Raw genomic sequence first — 25,373 nt, 5'->3', positions numbered from 1 at the left:
AAATTTACGCTATTTGTGTTAATATCCTAATCTTAGCATAGACTGATATTGCATTTACCAATCACTGACATTGTTTTCATTATGATGACTGTCTGAGAGGCGTGGTTATATAGGTTTCTATTGCGTCTTAATGCTCCAGTGGTGTTTCGCTTTTTATGAAGTGTCTAAACAATGCGAAAATACTATAATAATAATACACGATAACGGTAATTACAATCTAGCAGTTCAATTTTGGATCAGGCAATCCTTAAATATGATGTGGTAATGTTGGATTATAGTAAATAAAACGTTTTTACTCCCAATCGATAACGAGAGTGAAAACTAAAACAGTAATAATAATAATAATAATAATAATAATAATAAATAATAATAATAATAATAATAATAATAATAATAATAATAATAATATAATAATAATAATAATAATAATAATAATAATATAATATAATAATAATAATAATAATAATAATAATAATAATAATAATAATAATGATAATAATGATAATAATAATAATAATAATAATAATAATAATAATAATAATAATAATAATAATAATAATAATAATGATAACAATAATAGTAGTAGTAGTATATTAGTAGCAGTGTTAGTATATTAGTAGTAGTAGTAGTGTTAGTAGTAGTAGTAGTGTTAGTAGTAGTAGTAGTAGTAGTAGTAGTAGTAGTAGTAGTAGTAGTAGTAGTAGTAGTAGTAGTAGTAGTTGTAGTTGTAGTAGTAGTAGCAGTATTTGTAGTAGTAGTCAGTCGCGGTTATTGTAGGGTACAGAAAACTAAGGGACACCTAACTGACGACAATAATAATAATAATAATAATAATAATAATAATAATAGTAGTAGTAGTAGTAGTAGTAGTAGTAGTAGTAGTAGTAGTAGTAGTAGTAGTAGTAGCAGTATTTGTAGTAGTAGTAGTAGTAGTAGTAGTAGTAGTAGTAGTAGTAGTAGTAGTAGTAGTAGTAGTAGTAGTCAGTCGCGGTTATTGTAGGGTACAGAAATCTAAGGGACACCTAACTGACGACTTGTACTGTATGAGAAATGCTTTCTCGAGGAATGAATTAGCCATAGGCAATTGCCCTAATCGTGGTGAATGCTTGTAAATACGTTCCTTTTTCATTTATTTAACTGTGTTTGGTACGTTATTCACAAATACACCACCGTTTACTTTAGATTATATTATTTACTGTTAAGTTCAGTAACCTCCAACTTAACTCTGATCGTCTATAGCCTTTTCCAGGCCCATTATCGCAGAATTCAGTCTTTTCAATATTAAATCACGAAGCTCAATACGCCATGATTGTATTTAATCAGGTCTTTTATCGCCCTCTCCTTTTTTTTTTTCAGCTTTACAATATTGTGTTTTGGTTGTTTAAGTAATGCTAAACATAATATTATTGAATTCCAATAATATAATAAGGCCTATTGATAAAATTAGGAGACAGCGGTAGCTATACCACTATGACCGTTATAATATATTCCTTTTAATTAGTTGGAGAAAATAATATGAAGAAAAAGAAATTGAAGTCCAGGAGTTGCATTCAAGCCTGGAGGGAGGGAATTAAAGTCAAAAGTGACATTGATAAGGTGTCAGCAGTTAACAGCAGACCTGGTCTGCCTTTTCTATTGACACAGGTAACACAGGTATTATATTATTATTATTGAATGGTTTGAGTTTTAGGCCAGGTAGTCCGTCAGTCAACCATCGGTCCCGCCGTGCTGGCTGAGACAAAAAGAAGGCTATTCAATTCAATGATTGTTGATTCAAGTAATTTGTGTGTTCGTGTTCTCAACCTTTGCGCATTTTGCTGGGATCCCGAAACCGAAATCCCTATACTGTTATTAGGTGTATCCAGGTAATTCTGTGTATTTTGTAGGGGTTTGCGGTATCGGATGACTTAATCCTCAGACTATGTATATTTTTTCCCCTCTCTGGTTTAGGATGTAATGTGAGCTTGTCGGAGCATTAAATCTGTTGGTTCTGTTAATTATCTATCAATTAAAACAAATGGATAGCGCGAAAAATACAATATGAATAGATAGTTATATATAAACATGTGTATAGGACATTTCCAAAGCTTCATCGTCTTCATATGCGCTTCTCAGTCCTTTGTTTGATCGTTGGACATCTCATATGGGAGCATATTTTTCATTTCATGCAGTAACATTCGTCTGGCGCCATTGAGAGGGAGAGAGAGAGAGAGAGAGAGAGAGAGAGAGAGAGAGAGAGAGAGAGAGAGAGAGAGAGAGAGAGAGAGGAGGTGAGTGAGAAGAGTGTAGTGTGTGGTGGGTGTGTTGAGAGAGAGAGAGAGAGAGAGAGAGAGAGAGAGAGAGAGAGAGAGAGAGATTGTATGCGATAAAAATGTAAGAACAGTTGTAAAAATATATAGATATATAAAAGAAAGACAAAAGACGCCTCCCCCCCCCCTCCCCCGCCCCACAAAAAAATGCCCAACAAACAAACCTCATAAAAAAAACAAACAAACCAGAAAACAAACCAACCTCCCAAAAAAAACCCCAAAAAATATTTTTTTGTTGTAAACAATCAAAGAAAGAAAAAACAAAATACAACAAACAATTAAACAAACAAGCAACATCAGCATCAGTAACAAAGCAATATAAAAAAGTAATGTTTTCTTTTGCCTGTCGATGAATTCAACTGATCTCTTTTAACCTTTAACTAGCTGGTACCAACCACACTGCCAAATACAAACAAAGCCTATTGTTTGGTCCTTTTCTTGGATTTTACCTTCTGACTGTTTTAATGTGTACATATTTGTTTTTATTTCAGGAATCAGACAGTAACAGCGAATCGGATTATCACAACCAGGATAGGCTGGATTTAACTGTTGTGTTTTGGATTTATTCGTTTGAATGGATTACAATATTTCGACATTTGTGTTTCATTAATTATGGATTCATTTGAAGATGACGGGATTTCATAAGGGCGTTGTCTGAGAGGTGAGTTTAGTATCAGTGAATTTCAAACTGGGTTAAAAAGCAAAATCAAAAAATAACCACATGTTAATAAATTATACAATTTAGAAGAATCTAAACTTCAATATATATATATATTATATATATATATATATATATATATATATATATATATATAGAATGTATATATACTTTTTTTTTTAAATCTGAATGTTGCGTCGATATCTCATATGAACATGTAAACAAATAACAATATAATTAATGGACTCCTCACAATCATTTATGGATAGAATGCGGTTGATGTCACACTGCCCATTGTCCTTAATTGATATGTTTATTCTTTTTGCCATAGGTATCTATACTCATAACCTAATCCTAACCTATACGTTTTATTTTAACTGAGGCGCCACTTCAATGACAATTAGTAAATACACTGAGTTGCTCATCTGCAGTTAAAATTGATTTTATTTATCCATATAAAGAATCTGGACTGGTAGGATTAATGATGAACAGATTGATTTTACCATTTTTTATTAAATCGGGGTAAGGCTCTATACAAATGACATGTTATTATCATCATCATCATCACCACATATTTAGGGTCTTTATTTGGAAGGAATCCCGTAGTTTCACAGCACGCCTAAAGAGGGGATTTTAAAAATTATTATCGTGAGGAGACTCGCCCCCCCCCCCCCCCCCCCGATTACCCCCCCCCCCTTCCAACCGTAACTTGATGAAACGTAATGTTTGCCATCGCTTGCAATATCGAAACTGATGGTAAACAGTCAGTAATAATAGCATCGACCAGAGTTCTAAATAACAACCGACTCAGCAAATTGTTTTTGAAATTTGAAAAATCACACCACTTGTAAAAATAAAACATATCATCAACAGTAATATTTATTGGACATTGCAAGTGGATCTAATTGAGAGTCCATAATGGCTAAAAGATTAAGCAATATAATAAAAGTAAAAGTACTGTAAAACTACGGAAGTCCTCCGCTTTATTTTGTTAGGGTTGGAACGCTCGACTTTCAGCTGATAACTAAACAAGATGGCCGCACAACTGTCGCTCGACTGGAAGTTTTTAAACCATGGAAATAACGGAAACTCGTCGTTTTAATGGTGTGGTAGATGTCAGTTTGTTTGTTTCTTTGGATAAATGAAACCAATTCGAGGTGAGCAACAGCATATATTGAAGTGGCGCCTTATCCACATTAGCCAACTCGATCGCGAGGTCCCAGGTTTGAGAGTTGTTGGCAAGATTAGAGTCCTTTGAATCGATCTATATTTGAAGGACGAGTTTTCTGGCCATAATTTTTAATAAATGTCTTTACAGAGTACGACAGTTAACTGGTTAAAAAAGGAAAGTACGCGGAATCCAATCCGGTCCATTGGCGTGCCCTGTTGATTGAGTCTCTGAACTAAATACGCGTAGTATTTTATTGCTTGATTATCCAAATATAGTAATGTGTGAGCGTTTCTAATTTGTTTTGTTCAATTCCGATTGAATGATTCCGGTTTTACATGTCTGATGATATTTGGAATTATTCCATATTCATTATGACTGCAGTCAGTGCTATATTGTCATGATTTCTGGTTGAAAGAGAACACGCTCATGACTTTCTTTCAATGAGAATAATTTCAATATCGGGTCCCATTATCAAGGAGCTTAGTCCATGGCATATGAGTTTGGGTTTGTTGTTGTTGTTGTTGTTGTTGTTGTTGTTGTTGTTGTTGTTATCTGCATACACTGGTATAGGGTAGTCCTCATGAGATTGGCGGCCGTTTTTAAATATTTTTTTTTCTCTCTTCTAATGTGCGGATTTATATCTCTCCACCACACCCACGAAACCTTAAATGACCTCAACCTTGGCAGTGAGTGCGTTAGTATGGCCAGAGCATGATCGTTTCATTTGTTTTCATTAAGTCGTATTCCAACAATTCCAAACGTCACAAGTTATCATCCGCTTGATTGGACAGACAGGACAACATCCATCAACAGTTGCAGTACTCTCCCTTCTAATCCTAAGGAAATTGAGAACATTTCAAGTAAGGAAGAAAATTATGTTAAGAGTTTATGACTCATTGATTAAAAGTGTAATTGCGTTTGGCTGCACCATATGGTTTGGAGGATGCCGACTTAAAGATAAATCAAAAATTTCAAAATCTATCAAAGAGGCATCAAAAATAATAAACCATCCTCTTGATGGAGTAGAAAGAATTCATGGAAAAGCAATAGAAAGGAAAGCATTCTCAATTACCAACAATAAAAAACATATTTTATACCATGAATTTAGTCTTTTACCATCTGGGAGAAGGTTTTGTCAGATTAAATGTAGAACTAACAAGTATAAATCAACGTTCGTTCCATCAGCAATAAAAATTTTGAATATTTCATATGGTACAGAAAAAACCAAGGATTGATTCGTTGACTGATTAACTGATTAATTTATTTAATGTAAGATTAACTGACCAATTGATAATGATGATAATTTTTGGTGTCGAATTGCCACAATCGTAACAAATTGAAAACGAAATGAATATGTTTATGTTGTGTATATCGCACGTGTGAAAGAAAGAAAGAGAGAGAGAGAGAGAGAGAGAGAGAGAGAGAGAGAGAGAGAGAGAGAGAGAGAGAGAGAGAGAGAATAAGTAGGAGTGAAATATCTGTTCAATCTTAGTTATCGTTTAACATTATAACAAGTGTAACTAAATGACAAATTGCCATATTTATGGACAATAAAGATCTATTATTATTATTATTATTAATCCGCTGGCCTTCGTCGGTCAATTCAATCAGTGATATGTCGTTATAATCAGATTAAGTCATTACCAATGTCAGAAGGTGCATACTGCTTTTATTGCTTTTATATTGCTGAGGACTAGCTGTTTTGCTGTTCTTATTCATTAGTCATGCTCAATCGCTTTGACCTGATTGGTTCTTGTTTTATTCATGAATTTTGATCATCACCAGTGTCTAGCATTGGCAATGGTTTTACTTATGCTCCATGATTACATCACCACGCACTACCATGATTGCGTGCTACTCATTACCTATCTACTGGTTGTCCACGCACTACCATGATCGCGTGCTACACATTACCTATCTACTGGTTGTCCACGCACTACCATGATCGCGTGCTACTCATGACCCATCTACTGGTTGTCCACGCACTACCATGATCGCGTGCTACTCATTACCTATCTACTGGTTGTCCACGCACTACCATGATCGCGTGCTACTCATGACCTATCTACTGGTTGTCCACGCACTACCATGATCGCGTGCTACTCATGACCCATCTACTGGTTGTCCACGCACTACCATGATCGCGTGCTACTCATTACCTATCTACTGGTTGTACTCAATCACTTGTCAATTGTCCGTCGATTTAATCGATTAAAATCAGTGGTTCTGCCAAATGCTCAACAATTGTTGTTCCTGCTCTAACCATCTAATAGCTCTAACCATCATACAAATATGTATAACTGTCCGTCGATTTAATCGATTAAAATCAGTGGTTCTGCCAAATGCTCAACAATTGTTGTTCCTGCTCTAACCATCTAATAGCTCTAACCATCATACAAATATGTGTAACTGTAACCGATTATAGTTTGTTTGACCCAATCTGCCCCCCCCCCCCCTCTCTCTCTCTATCTATCTCTACCCTCTCTGCCTCACTCCCTCCCTCTCTCATTTTTATTATTCTCCACGACCACCTTTAACAAAAGCTCTTCTTTTCCCTCCACAACCAGCATAATTACGACTTATTCTCATAACCAAATTGTAGACTCGTTCTTTTAATATTTCACTTTATTATCTCAAATCTGATTTCGCCTAACAAAAACGCTCTTTGAAATCAAGCAAATCAATAAGTCAAAATCAGCCAGTAACAAAAAGGAACGACCCATATAATAATGAACTCCAGATCACAATAATAATAATATTAATAGGAGGGCATCTATTATACTATTCGGTTTGAGAGAATTGGACACATTAAGATAGCTCTATAATATCTAATAGTGTTTGTGTATATATAAATATTTTATGCAACTGATTCCTTTTTCTCCGCCCTAGTTAACTATCGATCACAGTGATAATATCCTTGTACATTCAAAATACAACATGTTAAGAAATGTTTGCAACCTAAGCCCGGACCATTCACAAGTTCGTAGCAGGGTGGCTCGTCTTCCTTTTGTTGGAGAACGCATTCAAACCCGGACTATAGATTTAATGGTGTTTATTCATTTCAAGTGTTAAGTTTTATCGCCAAAACGGATTAGCTTTATCATACATTTTATCGGTAGTATTTCTTTATTGCTTGTTTTGCGGGTGTCTTTTAGAACTGAAGTGTCAAGGATTTCCGGAGATCACAGTCTTGCCGTTACTAGTTGGAAGTATGTATGTGTGTTTATTTATGAATTGGTGAACAATAAACAAACACTGATATGTAAATGTGATGACGACAGACACCTACATATCGCCTCCGAATGATACACAGTAAACACAATAATATTGGAAAAAATGTTAAGAAATGTCCATGTTGTTTACTTTCTATTTTTTCTTGTCACAGATTAGAATTGGCAGTCTGCCATGTCCACCTGCTCAGATAAAGACGGTTAATACTTTTGTATATTTTGAGGTATCGAATCCTCTGTATTCGGATCTTGTAACCAACGTAAGAAAGAAATCTTGTTGAGCAGAAAAGGGATCTTGTTTCCAATTTGAAAATTGTTGTTGTTTTTTAACACCACCATAATACTTGTAGAATATGGTTGTTGTCTAGCATTTTAAGTTGATTAAAAAAATTCAGTTCAAATTACATTTACTTACAGATTTTATGCATATTTTTTTGGCTAGTCTTGAATCGACAATCACACATTTTGTCTTTTTTTATTTGAGGCGAGGGGGGGGGGGGGGGGGGGGGGGGGGGGGGGGGGCGAGTGAAGTAAGAAATAGCTGGTTTTAGAAGATACAATTCCTTTAGCTTAACGCGATGAACATAGCAATAAAGTCACAACAATGTGTGGTTTAAGAGATCACGAGCTTAAGTAAAAAAGACGAATAAACATTTTAAAGGCCGTTTTTAGAAAGTGCTTGAGAAACATTTAAAAACGATTAATTTATTTTACAAAGTGCATTTTGGGGGTGTCTTTCAGAACTGACGTGTCAAAGAGGTGTTTTGAGGCGATGTGTCAAAAAGTTTAAAGTGTTTGGACAGAAACGGTTTTTGCCACAGTACGACAGACTTGAATTGATTGTGTATAAAGTTTAAAGCCCTCTCAAAAACCCTTGTTTCCTGTAAATAAAGATTAAAGTTTGTTCGCGTTAAATGTACTAATATTGATTATTCGTGAGGGCAAACCACAAAGGAGCTAATTTGAACTAATCTCTCGTATTTAAAAACAGTCTCAAATATGATTGATTTTTATTCATTCATTGAACGTGTCATGGCTCATGAGTCTTTTAGGACAGCCACTAAATACGTTTGAAAAAAACGCCATCTTTCACCGATGAATAGAAGGGAAATCGATATTGGAGTACAGTAACCATCATGTGTATAGAAAAATGTACTAAGAAGCTATATACATGCTTAAGTTAGTAGTAGTTGTAGTGGTAGTATTAGTAGTAATAGTAGTAGTAGTAGGAGTAGTAGTGGTAGGAGTAGCAGTGGTAGGAGTAGAAGTAGTAGTAGTAGTAGTAGTAGTAGTAGTAGTAGTAGTAGTAGAAGGAGTAGTAGTAGTAGTAGTAGAAGGAGTAGTAGTAGTAGTAGTAGAAGGAGTAGTATAGTAGTAGTAGTAGTAGTAGTAAGAGAGTAGTAGTAGTAGTAGTAGTAGTAGTAGTAGTAGTAGTAGTAGTAGTAGTAGTAGTAGTAGTAGTAGTAGTCGTATACGTAGTAGTAGTAGTAGTAGTAGTAGTAGTAGTAGTAGTAGTAGTAGTAGTAGTAGTAGTAGTAGGAGCAGCAATTTCATTTTTAAAAATACCGTCGTTAATTTCACATATTATTTTAAACAAGTCTTTCACATACTATTAAACCAGCCAAAGAGAATCGACACAGTGCATAACATGGTGAAGGATTTTTCATAATATCTTATGTGCTTAAATAATGTTGTATCTCAAAATGACTAGTTATTGATAGTTGCTCCATAAAATACAGACAAAATACATACCATTATATAGTATACATGGTACCCATAAAGCCTCTCCCTGATTTCAAAGACTTATTATTCTAAAACCATTATAGAGATATTTGCATTCGTTTTTCACCCTCTAGCACTTATGAGGACTTCCGACCTGGCACTATGTTATTTCACCGTGGAGTATTGCGCTCCAGTGTGAGTAGAAGCAAGAACGTTGAGAAGGTAGATGTAAAACCTCGCAAGTCCATGAACATAGTGTCGGGAACGCTGGCAACAACGCCTAGAGAATGGGGCCCAATAATGGCAGCAATCCAGACCCCCGATATCCGGCTCGAGACGATTACGAACAAATGGCTTATACGATCAAATAGAGAGGGAATGGAGATGCCCCTCTCAATCACATAATGGACGGTGCCCCTGTTTTGAGCGGCAACCCTTGTACATAGCTTCCCTGACTTCGGACAGAGCTGCATATACGAGATGGAAGTCGGGTTGGACGAATTCAATCCCTCGAGGGGACGGGGACATCGACTCCTCGTAACTGGGGGAGAAGTTGCCAGCGAACCGACTTTGGTCGAGAATCTACCTCACGGCACACCCCCTTCATCAGTGAGGACGTGCCACATGTTCAACATGTATCCGTTGTGGTCAAGAGCCTGAAATCGCAGATCATCTAACTGAACGTTGCGTTGTGACAAAGCTTCCGGACGGGTTCGCAAACGTACACGATTGTGGCGATGAGTGACGTCCTGGATATATCTTCATAACATAGTTGTGTGACACCATTAGAAGCTGCTGCCATCTTCAAAGGACAAGCTATACATATTAGTCGTCAACCCCATATTACTTCACCATCAAAATCAACCGGAATCTAGAAAGCATCCTTTCATTTTTCTCTCCTTCTATCTATCTCGGTTTGGCAAAAGTGCGACCCAAATCTTTTTGTGTTATGTGATTGTATGAAGCAAAGAGGTCAAAGGAATCTCAATCACCTTTCATAGTCCAGTTTGGCAGACCGTTACAGGAAAACAATTTTATTAAAAGAAATAAGATGATCTAAAGTTACTGAGATATACATCATTTGAGAGATTGATCACACTCCCATCGACCAAGTGATTTTTGTCGCACTGTTCTTGTTCCGAAATAGGAGAGAAAAATGAGGTCTTTTAAGTTTTAAGTTCATGTTGATTTTTGGTAAATTTGGCGATGTAATGTGGGCCAATTGCTAATGGGCATAAATGTACGTCTTTTTCCTTGAATATGCTGAGAACCAGATGCAAATATCTATTAAAGGTTTTAGAATAATAAGTCTTTGAAATCAGGGAATTATTTTATGGACATGCTGTATTTTATAATATCAAGTGACTTAAAGTCACTTACGAAATCAACGTGAAATCAACGACGAAAGGTGTTTTCTTTCAAATGTTAGCATTTATGTGCTATTGTCTTAGTACGGCACAAAGTGCTTAAAAAAAAAAATATGGTTGAGTATTAATTTACACATTGATCACAGGATGCAGATTTGATTCTTTGAAGAAAAAAAATGGATTCAGCTGCACGTTCATTGGCACATTTCTACGCTTCTTCGAGTTATGTTTCATAATACTTCATTTATTGCCGCGAATAGGTAATTTGGAACCAACGTTTTCACGCCACGAGAAAGAGTCAGCTGTTATGGGCCATTTTTTGAACCAGCACTTTTAAAATAAATTCCTGCCATTGCCAGTGTGTCGCCAGATACTCATTTACACCTGAGTTGAATGTTATAACGTGTGTGCCTATTATGGATACGACACCGAGGCCAGAGTTTTGCGATAGTTATCACCTTTTCAGCAGATTCTCGCATGACTGTTACAAGCCAAGGCACTCTTCCACTCAGCCATCAACACCAAAGTGGCTCGTATCCCAGACCTTGACTCTTGACGGTCTAGGTCATAACTTCTCATCAACACTTATCACCACTCAATCACCCAGTCACCAAATTACAATAGAGTTGCAATGTACACCATTTCGACTTGGCCTAATGTGGGGCAATCCACATGAAGTACCCTCGTATGTCTAGTATGTACTCGCACGTCCCCGTTAATTTGCTTTATGAATATATAATAATGTGCTTATGTTTGGCATGTTTAACAACCCCCCCCCCCCACACACACATACACACATGGTATTCACACACACATATATTATGCATACTCACATTACACACACACACACACACACACACACACACACACATACAAACAAGCTCACTTTAACAGGTATACACTGAGTCGCCAGAGAGTTGTTTTACAGTGTGTAGTGTGAGTGTTCAATGAAGCGCATCAGAACTCTCTCAAGTGTCAATCAACGACCATCACGTTTGTTGTACTCATTAACTATGCAGTGGTGTGTCATGTACTTGTATTGATAATTTATAGTGTTATCATGGTTGGAAAGCATTCCGTTGTGACTTGAGTATTTATAATGGATACCATTTTGTAATGTCACGAACGGAATAAATTATGAGTTACAGCATTGTTTATGATCCAAAAAAATGTTATAATAGTGCGGAGTTATGAGGTGCGGAGTCCCTCAACTAGGATTCAGAACACTATCATCTTGGGAAAAACTCTCAAACCCAGGACTTCGGCGAAGTCCCGGGTTTGAGAGTTTTTGCCAAGATGAGAGTCATTTAAATCGATCAATATTTGAAGGACGAGATTTCTGGCCAAATTTTTAAATATGTGTTGTTTTTTTTAGAGTTAGGCAGAACAGGATCAGCGCGCTGCAACTCACTTTAATTTACCGTCCTGGCATTTTCGGTTAAACACGTCCCAATGCAACACAAACAAATAGAGACTATTTCATTTTTTTTAGGTTTGTGTAGCTTCTAGAGAGTCATTAGAAGATCTCAAGGAAAATAGAGACTATTTCATTTTTTTTTAGGTTTGTGTAGCTTAAGAGTCATTGAAGATTCAGAAACGTATTCATTGGTGATATTGAATATAACTCACGATTTGTTTTCTTTTGTGGCTAAAGACTGGCATTTTGACGTCCTTTTTTGGTGTCAGCGTGGCCTTCGTAAAGTTATGGCCTGAGACCGTAGCCATCGTTATGTTATAGCCCGATACTGAAATCCAAAAGGACTGGCAGTTTGACGTCATTATTTGTTTTTTTTTGCACGGCCTAGAGAGTTGTCGTTAGTAGAGCTCATGGAAAAAAGTCATTTCATTGGTTGAACTATTGAATACAACTTACGATTTGTTTTCTTTTGTGGCAAAAGACTGGCATTTTGACGTCATTTTTTGGTCAGTATCAGACCATAACTTTACGAAGGCCAGGCTGAGACTGACCAAAAAATGACGTCCAAATGCCAGTCTTTTCCCACAAAAGGAAACAAATCGTGAGTTGTATTTAATATTTCAACCAATGAAATAACTTGTTTCCATGAGCTCTACTAACGACAACTCACTAGGCGGTGCAAAAAAACAAATAATGACGTCAAACTGCCAGTGTCAGGCTAAAGATAGTTCGAAGATGACGTCACTCTGGTCTTTGTTATTGTTTTTTGCTATCCGCGAGTATGAGTAGTGCTCACTAAACTATAGATAGAATGCGCTTGGCCAAGGAGTTCACAACATTGCCATCCGGAAATATAACGGACCAACACACAAACTCTGTGTAACCATGAACTTTTATAGTCTGGTTAATACAGTTTAGTGAGAACAACTCACAAACGCGGATGGCAAAAACAATAACAAAGGCCTGAGTGACGTCATCTGCATACTATCTATAGATATCTCTAGATAGTATGCGCTTGGCTTAGAAGCTTATAACATTGCCATCCGGAAGTATAACGGACCAACACACAAAACTGTGTGTATCCATGAACGTTTATAGTCAGGTTAATAGATAGTATGCAGATGACGTCACTCAGGCCTTCCGCGTTTGTGAGTTGTTCTCACTAAACTGTATTAACCAGACTATAAAAGTTCATGGTTACACAGAGTTTGTGTGTTGGTCCGTTATACTTCCGGATGGCAATGTTGTGAACTCCTTGGCCAAGCGCATTCTATCTATACAGTTCAGTGAGCATTACTCATAAACGCGGATGGCAAAAAACAATAACAAAGACCCGAGTGACGTCATCTTCGAACTATCTATATATATGTTAACGATGGCTACGGTGTCAGGCTATAACTTTGCTATGGCTACGGTGTGAAAGGGAGAGTCGATGACGTTGTTGTTTTCGTCATTACAATTGGATTCAGTAGTCTGATGTCACGCGCCCGGCAACGGCGGCCATCTTGGTTCTAAACAAAGAAAATCATTACTTTTTATTCTTCATGCTGGCTAGAACTTTTCATTCCCTTTTCATATGCCTTGTGATCAGAATGTGTAAAAGTCAAAACATGATCAAATTGATGGGGTATTTTTCCTCTGGATACGCGTTTAAGCTCGCCGGAGAAATATTTCATACGGCGTCCGCCATTGTCCCGATAGTTTAGAGCCAGTGTTACTAAGTTACCATACGTCATTAGGAAGGAAATGACGCTACGACTGTTGAAGACTATTACTATTAAACATAGATTATATGTAGATATATCTTTTTGAATAGCGGAAAAAATGCGAAAGATTTCTTTGGGATATTTGCCTATGTATTCCGACATTAAACAAAGTATTTGTTATTGTCTACAACAAACATTGAAAAGTCGCCGGCCTTTCCTACTATTTAGAAGATTTGTATCGATGTAAAAGAATAACAATAGAATCTATTTGATCTTTACTTTATCCATTAAAAGTTCGGGGCCTTCTTTAATTCGAATAGTTTCCTTTCACTATGTTCATTTTTTTTTTATTTGTTCATGGTATCATATTATTTTATTTAAATGTATTTGTCGAATATTTTTGCTTAATATCACAATGAGAGAGAGAGATTTTTTTTAAGTTAAAGGAGTCATGTGTTGTGTGTGTGTGTGGGTGGTTGGGGGGGGGGGGGGGATAGGAGATGGATTTTATCTGATTTATGGGTCATATTATGAGGGTTTTGGAGGCTTATGCGTGGTCTGTATTATTATATGACTGTGAAAGCTGGACAATTACAGAAGACATTAGAAAGAAATTGGAGGCAGCAGAGATGTGATATCTTCATCATCCATCGTGGCTTGTACTTTGAGTACGTTGCCGGTCAGCTGGCTCCACGAATCACGATCCTCTGCGGTGCGCATGAAATTTGTGTTGCTTTTTAAGTCACATTTGGCCATTCTTAGGTTATTTAGATATGTCATCCTTTGTCTTCCTCTAGCTCTCTTTCCTTCGATCATCCCAGATGTTACCAACTTTTCTATTCCGTCTCTTCTCCACACATTATGTCCCAGAAACCGTAACTGCCTCTTTCTGATGTTATCGATCAGTATTATTCTCTTTCTCACCTTCCCCAACACTTCCTCGTTCGTACACCTGTCTGTCCATTGTACCCTCAACATTCTTCTATACACCCACATCTCAAATGCCTCTAACCTCCTCGTACATTCTTTGTCAAGCGTCCACGTTTCACAACCGTGGTTTCTTAGAAGGATGTAAAGAATCTCATGGACAGAGAAGAAAACTTATGAAGAAGTATTAGAGCAAGCTGAAACTAAAAGGTTACTTACTAAATCGTACAATAAGAAAAAGACAAATGCAATTTTTTGGGGGCACCTAAATCGACATACATGTATTGAACATCTTGCTCTCACAGGAAAGATAGAAGGTAAAAACATATTTGAATAGTTTGAACAGCTGGGTGACAAAGAAAGAGAAGAGCAATATTAGTTTTTTAAGGTTATCCAATCAGAGAGATGAATGGCGTACCATGATCACCGATGTCTGGCATAGACTTTGTACTTGAAGAAGAAGATTATGAGGGTTTAGATTTGATACCATATGATTGGTTACAACAATAGCTTCTCACTTGTATGACCTTGCATTGTCTGTATCATTATCTCTTTTATCTTCAAATCTCATATTATTATGTCTGCAACAAATGTAATTTTCCTTGCTAATAGGTTTTAAATGAGTTCTTAAGAAATTTTATTCATCTAAAACTTTGTGCTATTTTATGTTTTCCAGCTTCGTAGTCTTTACACATTTCTCTTCTTGCTGAATCTCTAGGCTGTCTTTCTCTCTCAGCTTGCTATTTGTTTAAAGATACCGAATTATGACATTAAGCATCGTTCGTTTTGTTCCTATTTATCAAAGGGAATCTTCAAAGGCAAAATAAAATGTTTGACACAAACGTGCTATAAAGACATTATCTTCGGCTCGTTATATTATACTGTGATACAGACAGGATTTAACACAAAACTACACTCGTTTAGCTGCTGTATGATCACCCTTATTTACGATTCAGTACACCATGTTCCCATTTAATTATGCATTGTCGAACTATTAAAAACAAATAGTGAAAAATAAACAGAAATAAAAAACCCAACAAAAACAAAACAATCAAACAAACAAAAAACAAAAATATAAAAATGAAAAAGCATATTTTCATAATTCTGGCCAAAAAACTCATCCTTCAAATGTCGATCGATTAGAATGGCTCTCAAACCACCCTCAAATTTCACCAAAATACCCCAAAAAAAACAAAAAAAAACCCCTCTCATTCAAAGTCCCAGGTTTGAGAGTTTTTGAAAAGATGAGGGTCGTTCCGATCGTTATGGACGAGTTTTCTGCCCCCCCCCCCCCCCCCCCCAAAAATGTTTCTTATTTTCAGAGTACGGCAGTGTAACTACCAGTGTCAGAATTGGTATTAAATAATTTGTAAAAGCTAAACCCAATCTGGAACAGGAAGATTAAAACATAAACAAACCCAGCAGTCTTTCATGAACATTTTAATTTTTATACCTAGATAAATAATGGAGAATAACTTCCTGTTTTATAACGTGTTGCTTTGTGAGCCATGCAATATATATTTTCATCTATGCTTGTATTACATATAAGAACTGATAAAATGTGTATGTTATTTTGGATGTTCGCACATTCAAACACACAAAATAGAGGTCATAGGAAATATTTGAGTGATTATTTGACAACAAGTAATATGTAAGGATTGTCAAAATAACTTCATTATTATTTTTTTTTTTTTGGGGGGGGGGGGGGGGGGGGGCTATGTGGCACTAATCTCGGTTAATTCCACATAATATTATTGTAAGCAACAACTTTCACTTACAATCATATCACCAAAAAAGTATTGACTCAGTGCATTGTAATGAAGGATTTTACATGTTACTGTGTTAGTCTCCTTAAATAGTGATTTATCCTAAAACCACGTTATTTCTAAAATGCATTTATAAAATGCATACAGAATAAACAGATCAAATAAAGCGTGTATGAAACAGTGCCAGACAAAGGGAAAAGAAAAAATACAAGAAAAATACATCTTCCCAAAAATTAGCCTGCCTCGCCTGGGTATCGAACCCCAGATCACCCGATTACCGATCAGACATTAATACTGTAACACCACAGATGTTATCCGATAGTTTGGACGATTTAATTCCTATATTTTCACAAGAGTACGCGTTTTTGCTTTATCTTGCACCAGTGCCGCCTGCTCTCTAAGTTATCACTGTTATAATATATTTTATGATATTATATTATTAAAGTGACCAAATTATACCACTTACGATATCTCATGTAGTTCCATATCTGAAGCAGACGTCGGAGGTCATCTTCCGCCAAGCTGATCTATCTCTTGCCAATTCTATTAAAGCAGCGCCACCTTTCTCAGCTTCATCTGTCCATGTTCTTATCCCTTTCAAATAAGTTATTCTTTGTCTTCCTCTTATTCTTTTTCCATTCATCTTTCCAGTCAAGGCGAGTACTTCCAAACCAGGGTGGCGGATAATGTGTCCTAAAAATTCCATTTGGCGTTTGATGATTTTTGTTATCAGTGATCTTTTTCTGTTTGCCATTTCTAAAATTTCTTCATTTCTTTTCCTTTCCACCCATGACACCCTCATCATTCTTCTGTAAAACCACATTTCCGCTGCCTCCAGTCTTTTAACCATGGTCTTGTTTATGGTCCAGCTCTCACAACCATATAGCAGCACAGACAGTACATAGCAATCCAGGACTTTGATTTTTGTTTTCATGCTAATATTCCTGTTTTTCATAATTGTATGCAGCTGGTTGAATGCATTCTTCGCCATACCTATTCTTTTCTTTATTTCACAATCTGATTTTCCATTGGATGTTACATTGAAGCCTAAATATTTGAAACATTCAACTTGTATTGTTTGTCCTCTGCTTGTTATTACACAGGCTGGTGGGTTATTATTTTTAGATACCGTCATACATTCTGTTTTAGATATATTCAGTTCCAGTCCCATATTTTCACTACTCCTGACTACAACATCCAGTAATTCTTGTAATTCATGTTCAGATTCTGCCAGTAGAACCGTATCATCTTACGATAATACGTGAAAACATCAGCGAAATAGCCCAAGAATCATTTGGGCATATGACATTTAGATTGGTTTTTTTTTTTTTTTTGTGGTTTCAAATTTGGTCTGCAAAAACTTAATATTTGCATTTTATTATCATAACCATCATTATATTAGTATAATACATATTATGTTGCTCTTTGGTTTAACTCGAGTGACCCTATTTTTTGTGGTTTTATTACAGCATGAACCGCGAAATTGAACTGACAAAAACGACTCTTTCATTGATTGAAATAATGATATTCATATTGCCCACATAGCCAGAACAATGTCAAAGAAATATTTGGGCAATATTTTATTTCAATGAGATTATATATTTCGTTTCAAAGGTCTTTGTTTTCAAAAAAGTTTCATCTTGATTTACAATTGAGAAAAGAAACGAAAAGCCCAGTCATTTTTGGAGCTATGTGCAATAAACTTGTTATTAACGTGTCTTTGATAAGGCTTAGGGGTATGCCGTGAAGGAGTCAAATGGCCTTGATGTCGTATTCACTTGACATTAATAGCTTGCAGCATCAAGGTTACACGTTGCAGAAGGGTGTGTTAGGAATGACTAAGATTACACTGTCAGGCAATGGAAATAAAGTGTTTTAGATCCTCAGATCGGTACTAGTGTCTAGCTATAAATTAGAAAATATATAAATGAAATATATAAATATTTATATTGCTAAATAAGAAAATCAATATAGTAGCAAAATAAATAAATAGATGAATGGATAATATATATATGCAAAATAAATAAATAGATGAATGGATTATATATATATATATATATATATATATTATATATATATATATATATATATATATAAAGACATAGAGTAAAACAAAGAGAAAGGCTAAATTAAAAATACACTCACACACACACACACGAACGAAAAACAACAATTACAGAGAGATAAACATAATATTACATATTTATATTGCTTATAGATACATGATTTAATTACCATGTTCTAACCGCTAGATCTTGAGACTTCCTCTAGGTCTTAAACACCAACGACAATAAATGTCGACCATGAAATGGAAAATCGTATAAACGGAACGTTTCGGACAGAGACTCTTCTCTTAATACGTGAGGTAAAACTTATACCTACGTGTATTATTATTTCTCCACCAGCCCTTATCATCTGCCTCTATCTTTCTCATTCAACCAAGTTTTCATTGGTAGAAGAAGTGTTTGATTACCAGCTTTTATTATCGCCTTGCTTAATCCTGTCATTCTGTCAAGCCCAATACAGTTTGATTGAATAGCCTTGAATAGCCCATAGTCTCCCAAGTACCCCTCAAACAAAAGGCACTGGTTGCCTCCAACACAACACACAGCCCGTAAGCCTTTTTTGGGAGTAGAGAGAATTTTAATGATTGGGATCGGTCAAAGAGTAACGATCCCCGTCTTGTGCAGCTTACACTTATACCCAATTGAAACGGCTTAGGGGCAAAATAAAATCCGATTTCCTATTTTTTTTTGTTAATACACGGAACAATGAAAATGTTGGTGTGGCACAGACAATCCAATGATTCTTATCATTGTTTAATTCATTTATACCAAGAAATGATATAGAGAACTGTCACTTTTTTTTTCAGTTTTATCATGGCTCTATTTCAGAATTACGGTTATGCTGTTATATGCTGATATATGCAGTAGTAGTAGTAGTAGTAGTAGTAGTAGTAGTAGTAGTAGTAGTAGTAGTAGTAGTAGTAGTAGTAGTTGTAGTAGTAGTAGTAGTAGTAGTAGTAGTAGTAGTAGTAGTAGTAGTAGTAGTAGTAGTAGTAGTAGTAGTAGTAGTAGCAGTAGCAGTAACAGCAGTAGCAGCAGACTTTTTCTAACGGTACATTAATTAATTAAGTACATATTTTTTTGTTTTGTTTTTTAAATCAGCTGCTCGCTGATAGGCATTGTTTGGGGCGATAATTTACAGGAAGAGGTACAGGCAACGGAAATAAAAAATGATATAATATTTGTTATGAACATCAGGATAGAAATACTATTGAGAATGAAGGGTAATTGACCGAACGCCAATTATCTTAAAAAGGAGCCGACTCAACTTTTTTTTCTGTCCTCAATTCATTCAGAATTACTTTCAATATCATGATTCGGTCGAGAATCAATTCTTTCTTGATCAAGTACCCACCACCACACAAACAGTATGAACAAGAAGCAAAACTTCATATGATATATTATCATATAGTCATTCTGAAATATTACGTTATTGGTCAACTAATTTCTCAAATGATTTATAATAAATTATTACGTTTAACCTAAAATTTTATATAGATATACAAAATGTAGTTGGAGTCATTTTTTAAAAACTATTTTAAAACTCAATTTCTACAATTGTTTGTTTTGCAATTCTTGTCAAATGTTTATAACTGGTTTTCAAAGCTTTCGACAAGTGAAGATAATTTTGCCAAAATATTTAGCCACTTACGGTTGGAAATTCACCGACCTGTACTTATTTGGAGGTCTGATAGCCCAAATTGTTATGGGTTAATTCTTGTATAGCAAAATATTGTCCATTACAACAATGTTAAGGTCAATCCCATAGTTGCGTCCGGTTATCAGACCTGCAAATATGTGCACGTAGAAATTCACCTATCAAAATCTGAGGTTTCTCCAAAAAAAAAAGAAAAAAAAAAAAAAGACCTGTAAAAATATTGCCATGACGAAAATCGCCATTATTGTATCAAACGGAATTTATTTTGACGGATGGTAGTAGGACCTCTACCGCATCATACTATAACAACAAAAGGTGTGATCTGATCCAGGGTTGACTGCCAGAGGGATATCAGAGGCTATTGGGCCATCAGCCTCCCCGCTTAGGGAAGACACAAGAGGTCTATTAAAGCGGATCTTCACTCCAATGGTCTGTTGATTGTTGTGACTGATGATAGATAAACGGCCACAAGAAAAGACCTGCGGGATGATAATGGCCCTTTATAAGCCGGTTGAATTGATTGTAATCTTATACCTCCTAGACTGCCGCTGTCCTGGAAAAATGGGGGCGACAAAAAGGACAAGAAATAGTTGTTTGTCACCCCGAGGGCAAGGAATGGGTATAAAGATAGACGGGGTTTGTAAATGGATAATAGTGGTAGGACGTGGTCTTGGTAATGGGTGTATAATTATCTTATTGTGCGTTCGGACTTTGGAAATGGTTTAAGATGGTCACAGTCTTTTGTAGAATTGATTATTAAAGTATCCCAACCCCATTATGTAATTATCCGTATCTTGTGCGTTACATTATTGTCATTTGTAAGTTTAATCATGGGATTGATAATTAGGGAGTTCTGTATTTGAATTCGTGGTTAGGTTGATAGATGGTATCATCTACATGTGAAATACCGTATTTGTGGGGTCAGACAACCATCAATGTGTTTATTATCTTTATGTCTCTGCATGGGTTGGTAATTTGTCCTAAATATATTATAATATTGGGGTTATTATGGCATTTAAGGGATTACAAATTGAAAGATGGTATCAACGAAGAATGCTTATTTGATCTTAAAACCGGCAACATGATACAGACCAAAGACAAGCGATCACATTATAAAAGGACAGTAAAACTGAAAGAAGTCCATTTGGGGCAATTTTTCTTTTGAATATATTTTGTTTAAAAGATCAAAAAAGAAAGCGAAAAGATAAGGCTTCAGTCGCAGTGCAGAACTTCAAATCAAGCAGATAACGATGAGTCAGTAGCATCCAGCCATCTCATCCCGTAATGGCGGACCTAGTCTTGTCTATACCTGTAATAATAACACTACTACTACTACTACTACTACTACTACTACTACTACTACTACTACTACTACTACTACTACTACTACTACTACTACTACTACTACTACTACTACTACTACTACTAATAATAATAATAATAATAATAATAATAAGCTGCATCATGTTGGGTCAACTATCATCCGCTATACGTTGTGGTCTGTTCAATAATTCAGTCTGCTAGTAGTAATATTAGCGAATATTTTGACGTGCCTTGATTTCATGTCTTTAAAGAAAGTCTCATGTTTTTTGTTTTTTGTTTCTAGAATCCAATTTCATAATAAAACAAACAATTAGACGAAATAAAATAGTATTAAGAAGGCATGCCGTTGAGGATTATGAATCGCTACACTGTTAACCGGACGCAGGCTATGTGCACATGATATGATATACTTTAGCAAATAAGTACATGTTGAACGCGTATCAATGACGTATCGCTTTTTACTCTCCTTTTTTAAAATCAGACAATTGATGCTAACCTTTTCGGTAAACTACTCACAGCATCCGCCAGTCGGATATAAACCTGTGTAACCTGTAATGTTTATATCTAGTCTGATTGATAGAATTTAGTGACAACTAATCAATGTAATTGTTGCTGCTCGAAGCTTGAAGAAATAGATAAAAATGTGAAATTGAATGTAAGCTTCAATTTAATTACAAAAACAGATCGAATGAACGTTTCGGGTTTTTCATTTATCAACAAAACAGGATGAATGAAACACCAGAGATGAATGAGATAATGTGGTAGTAGGTTTTGTTTATTCATCTTAACTATGCCACTACCACATTATCTCATTCATCTGTGCTTTATCATTCATCCTGTTTTGTTGATAAAGGGGAAAACCGAAACGTTCATTTGATCTGTTTTTGTAATTAAGTTGAAGCTTACATTCAGTTTCACATTATTGTTTATGACAACTAATCAGCAAAACGGTTGTCTAAAAAGCAAATACAAAGAGCGGAGTGACGTTAATTTCGTTCCTTCTATAACTTGAAGGGATTGGAGCTCATCGAACTAACCTAATATCTTTGTTTTTATTTTGTTTTATTCACTATTTTTTGTATTCACCTGACACTTCTCCATACGAATAATTCTTTTTGTATTTACATTGGTATATCTACGTACGATTATTCTGTTTTTGCTTTCGGGCTGAACGAATGAAAGAGTCAACGTTATATTCATTCGCTAAAGGGACTTATCAATATAACCCACTTTCCCACGATGTGTTATACATTCTTCAGTTCATAATTATTATTACTGTAATTAGGAAACAAAAGGAGACAAAGCATAGAACGTGAACGGGAATAAGGTATGTTGACAATTAACAAACGAAAGGCATTCCAGATAGAGGAAGCCTTCGGCATAATGTTGATATTAGTAGATAACTTTACCTTATCATAACTATGTTGTCAAGGCTGCATATCATTTATCTTGCTTCTTTTAACATCAATTTGCGTGAGGCCGAGGCATTGTACTATATTGAAGACATGAATCACGAGGCAAATGGAGTGAGAAAGAGAGCGATATGTCGCAAAAAAAATAGATTAAAACGTTCTCGCTATTTGGGCAAAGTGGACATTTCATCCAATGGGACATCAGCTTTGGTCAGTTCGGTTTTCCGATTTTTCGATCCAGTCATCATCAAGACTAATAAAATTGGATAACTCAAGTCAAACCCATAGAGAAACACCTTTTTATGATGGTTTTGATAATATCATACTAACACGAAGAACTGCATTGTTCTTATCTTTATTATCATATTAAAACTTTTGTTTTTTGCATTCCTTCTATTTTTAATTTTTTCTTCTCCTTCTTCTTGATCTTTACTATGATATTGCCCACAAATCCACGTTGCCCAAACAATTATCCCGCTATTTTGGTCATATTGCTCATAGAGGGCTATGTGGGCTATATTGTGGGCTATAATAATTGTTCCCTGAAAAAGGTACCGGTGGACGTGTATTTATTTTCAGGTCTGATAACCCAAATTGCTATGGTGTCATTGTTGTAATGGAAATTCTCTTAACCAACGCAAAATATTGTTCATTTCAACAATGTTTCGTCAAGCCCATAATTGCGTTAGGCTATCAGACCTGCACATATGTGCACGGATAGGTGCATCTAATAAAGTTGTACCACATAATATTACTATTTGTTCATAAGAAACTCCGTCGTGAGTTAGTGTATGAAGGGCTCCAACTAGATGAGATAAACGGAAGGATAAACCGAAAGAGAGAGAGGAGCGGAGAAAAGAGTGATATGCAGAGAAACATGTTTGTATTGATAGATAATGACAGACAAGCAAGCAGGCAGACAATTATAGATCCGCAAAACTTAACAGAGAGACCGATGTAGAAAGATAAATAGAAAGATAGTTATTTTGGAGAAATATAGACAGATACTTAGAAATTAGGACAGACCAACAGAAAGACACACACACACACACACACACACACACACCACATACAGAGAGAGAGAGAGAGAGAGAGAGAGAGAGAGATAGATAGATAGATAGATAGATAGATAGATAGATAGATAGATAGATAGAGAGAGAGAGAGAGAGAGAGAGAGAGAGAGACAGAGAGACAGAGAGAGAGAGGTCTGAGAGTTCAATTGGTAGAGCACTCGCCCCACAAGCAAAGGGTCCGACGGGGTTAGGTCGAGATTTCCTTCCTTCACCCACCCAGCTGGTGGAATAAATATGGCGGAAAGCTCTTAACGACAGACTAACGTTTTATTCCAAGGTTTGTGAATAATTCTTCCTTTCTATTTAATGCTACTTTTTTTTTTTTAATACTTTTCATGAGGTGTATGATTCTTAAGGACATTAAAAAAAAAACGAAACAAAACAAATAGTTGGTTTTTGGAAGTGACCAATGTTACAACCACGGTGGTATTCTTGTCATTGTTAACACACCACAGACTCCATAAAATCACCCCTACACTATTATTAGGCCCAATTTGACACGAAGCACGTCCTATTGTTCAAGCATTGTGCTTGATTTTTAGGGATAGGAGATCCTTTGATTCGTGTGCCGACATTGATCGATGACCCGTTATCAGGAAATCAATTGAACGATATGACATGCCATCGTACTTATATTGGCAAAGATAACAAAGGGCTATGGTGTCGTGTCGGTGTGGATGATATCGGCTCTTTTGGGCTGTCGTGTTCAAACACGTTTCATTGTTATACCCCTTTCGTTTTTTGGGAAAACCCGATTTTACCACAGCATAATAGCAAACAGTTTATGATTTATCTCTATTATCCTCTGTACAAATGTTTCTTTTTTAAAAGTAGGATTTCAAGAAATAATTTTGTCCGGCATTCATCTGATTTTACAAAAATAGATTTTGACGCGTAATGATATACTGATCACAATGAGAATTCTCACTATCAAATCGTTAAATTCAAGAACCGATGATTTGAAGAAAAAAAGAGAGAGAAAAGAATACTTTTTGATAGGTCATTTGGTCGCATACGGAATATCTTTTGAGGCGTTCTCATGTTGGGAGATGTTCTCATCTATCTACCTATCTATCTATCCATCTATCGATCTATCTATCTATCTATCTATCTATCTATCTATCTATCTATCTATCTATCTATCTATCTATCTATCTATCTATCTATCTATCTATCTATCTATCTATCTATCTATCTATCTATCTATCTATCTATCTATCTATCTATCTATCTATCTATCTATCTATCCATCCATCCATCCATCCATCCGTTCATCCATCTATCCCTCCATCCATCCATCCATCCATCCATCCATCCATCCATCCATCCACCCACCCACCCACCCACCCACCTACCTATCTATCTATCTATCTATCTATCTATCTATCTATCTATCTATCTATCTATCTATTTTATCTATCTATCTATCTATCTATCTATCTATCTATTATCTATATCTATCTATCTATCTATCTCTATCTATTATCTATCTATCTATCTATCTATCTATCTATCTATCTATCTATCTATCTATCTATCTATCTATCTATCTATCTATCTATCTATCTA

General features: G+C 35.8%; 1 protein-coding gene across 1 annotated transcript in view; it reads left to right on the top strand.

The window, feature by feature from the left end:
- LOC144963078 (uncharacterized) overlaps window positions 1–25,373 on the top strand; it is a 103,203-nt gene that overhangs the window by 8,308 nt on the left and 69,522 nt on the right. Inside the window, exon 2 of the mRNA XM_078896710.1 lies at window positions 2,801–2,970. The gene's annotated coding sequence lies outside the window, so the exon portion shown is untranslated. The remainder of the gene's footprint in view (window positions 1–2,800; window positions 2,971–25,373) is intronic.

Source organism: Berghia stephanieae, chromosome 1 (assembly GCF_034508935.2).
Source record: "Berghia stephanieae isolate SIO BIC M18660-M18661 chromosome 1, UCSD_Bste_1.3, whole genome shotgun sequence".
Lineage (NCBI taxonomy): Eukaryota > Metazoa > Mollusca > Gastropoda > Nudibranchia > Aeolidiidae > Berghia > Berghia stephanieae.
The sequence above is the reverse complement of the archived record's forward strand: the minus strand, read 5'-3'. Positions and strand labels throughout refer to the sequence as shown.